Here is a 2,500-nt window from a genome sequence, read left to right on the forward strand (position 1 = left end):
CCCCGGCGGCGCGCTGGCCGAGAAGTTTAGGAACGGACAGGGGCTGGAGCCGGGCAGTGAAGGGCGCGCGCGCGAGGGAGCAAGCGAGGCGACGACGAATGGGCCGGGGTTGGGGGCGGGGGGTGGGGGCAGCGGCAGTGGCGGCGCTGGGCGGGGGGGGGGGGAGGGCGGCGGGACGGTCCACCAATTAAGGGCAGGAGGGGGAGGGGGAGGGAGAGGGGCAGGCAGGCAGAGAGAAAGAGAAAAGAAAGCCCCAACGGCGACTGCAGCGCCCTACATTCGCGCACGAGGACCTTCCCCTGCCGCTGGACCGCACGCCGCTTCCTGTGCCAAGTAGCAAAAAAATGAGCAGGCCTCCCAAGGAGATCGGGGGGCCGGGGGGGGGGGGTGGTGGTGGTGGAGGAGAGGAAACAACACGGGAAACGAAGGAAAACCAGCGAGGAAGATGGTAAGGGCGAGAAAGGGAGGTGCTGCTGCTGCTGCTGGTGGTGGGGCAAGCATACAGAAAGCGCACACGCACGCGCGCACACACACGCACACGCGCACACACACACACGCGCACACGCGCACACGCACGCACGCACGCACGCATGCACACAAAAAAAAAAAAAAAAAAAGCCCGTACGACACCGAAAAGGAGCAAGCCGGGGGGGGGGGAAACCTAAACAAAGAAAGCACGCTAAGCGGCTAAGGGAGAAGCGGCAGCTCTCCAAGGAAACCGAACGGGTCCGGCCGGGGAGGGGGACTCGGGAGGGGCGGCGGGCTGGCCTGTTAGCGGCCGGCCCGAAGGGTCCAACTCGGCAGCGGCCGGCCCGCCCGCCCGCTCGCCCGCCCGGGCCTGGGAGGCTGCCTTGGCAGCGGCCAGAGAGTCTACCGGCCTCCGGGGAGGTCCTCGAAGGGGCGAGCTGGTCGACCGGCCTCCGGGGAGAGGCGAGCTGGTCGACCGGCCTCCGGGGAGGCCGCCGAGCCTCGAAGGGGCGAGCTGGTCGACCGGCCTCCGGGGAGGCCGCCGAGCCTCGAAGGGGCGAGCTGGTCGACCGGCCTCCGGGGAGAGGCGAGCTGGTCGACCGGCCTCCGGGGAGGCCGCCGAGCCTCGAAGGGGCGAGCTGGTCGACCGGCCTCCGGGGAGGCCGCCGAGCCTCGAAGGGGCGAGCTGGTCGACCGGCCTCCGGGGAGGCCGCCGAGCCTCGAAGGGGCGGGCGGGTCGACCGGCCTCCGGGGAGGCCGGCCTCGAAGGGGCGCGGCGTAGCCGGTCTCCGCGGCTCCGGGAGGCCCGGAGAAGTCGCAGCCGGTGCCCCGGGTCTGCCTCCGCTAACTGGCAGCAGGTCTACCAGGCTCCAGCGAGACTTGGTGGCCTTTCGGGGTGGTGGCTGGTAGACCTGTTCTCCCTGGCGTTCCTGTGGAGCGGCGAAAGGGGTCGCTCTGCGTCGCTGCCTCCAGTTACGTCATCGTAGAGGTCGGCCACTTTCGAGCCACTCCCCGGTAGGAGGGGCGGCTGTCCTTCGGCTCTCCCGCCCCGCTGGACTTAGCGGTACGACTGTAGGCCACAGGGTGAACAGCCGCTGAGTTCCGGAGCCGCACTCCCGGGCGCCCCCAGCGCATTGTGGCCGGCCCGCGGGAGGCCTAGGGCGGCTTGCGACGAGGGCGGGCGGGGAGCGGTCCTGAGCCCGGCCCTTCGGGGAGAGCGCTTTCTTTTGCCCGTTCGGCGCGGCGGTCTCCCGGCAGGTCTCCGGCAGCCCCGCGAGTGTGTCCCAGGTGCCGGAAGCCGCTGCGGAGGCGGGGAGCCCAGCCAGCGGCAGGTCCCATGCAGCCGTTGCCGACTCGGGAGAGGGGTGAGCCGGACACCCCCCCCCCCCCCCCCCCCCCGCGGCCGGGGAAAAGGCCCGGTGCGTGTGCCGTTCGTGAACGCCAGAGGGTGGTCCAGAGAGAAACCGGGGGGTGCCCCGTGCGGCTCTGCCCAGACACCAGCGGCTCGAGAGCCTCGTTCTTCGGGCCCCTGTCGCAGGGAGCGTGGTGATGCCGGTGCTCCGGCCGGAGCAGCAGCCGGCTCGCGGCTGCCGATCCACACCCACACGCAGACGCCCGCTGAGGCGTCCCGGGACACGTCGGAGAGGCCCCTCGGCGGGCTGGCGCTTCCCTGCTTCCCCGTCACAGGGAGCGTGGGGGCGGTGCCGGTGTTCAGGCTCGAGTGGGCACCTCTTGCAGACGATGGTCCGCACCCACACGCAGCGCCCGCCGCTGGTTTGCGGCCACTGGTGGGCGGCGGGGTGAGTTGGCTCAGGACTCGACCGTGTGTGTTTGCTCCCGATCGATGAGGCCGTTCGGGTCGCGTCGGAGAGGGCCCCCGGCGGGTCGGCTCTGCTGTGCTCCCCCGTCACAGGGGGGTGCATGGGCGGTGTCCGATGTTCAGGCAGGGGGGTCTCCTCTCCAGCACGCGTCCTGTCGCGCGCGAGGTGCTGCCCGCTGGAGCGGCGAAGGAGAGGTGTGTGTGTGCTCTCCC

The sequence above is a fragment of the Struthio camelus genome, unplaced genomic scaffold (genome assembly GCF_040807025.1).
Source record: "Struthio camelus isolate bStrCam1 unplaced genomic scaffold, bStrCam1.hap1 HAP1_SCAFFOLD_92, whole genome shotgun sequence".
Lineage (NCBI taxonomy): Eukaryota > Metazoa > Chordata > Aves > Struthioniformes > Struthionidae > Struthio > Struthio camelus.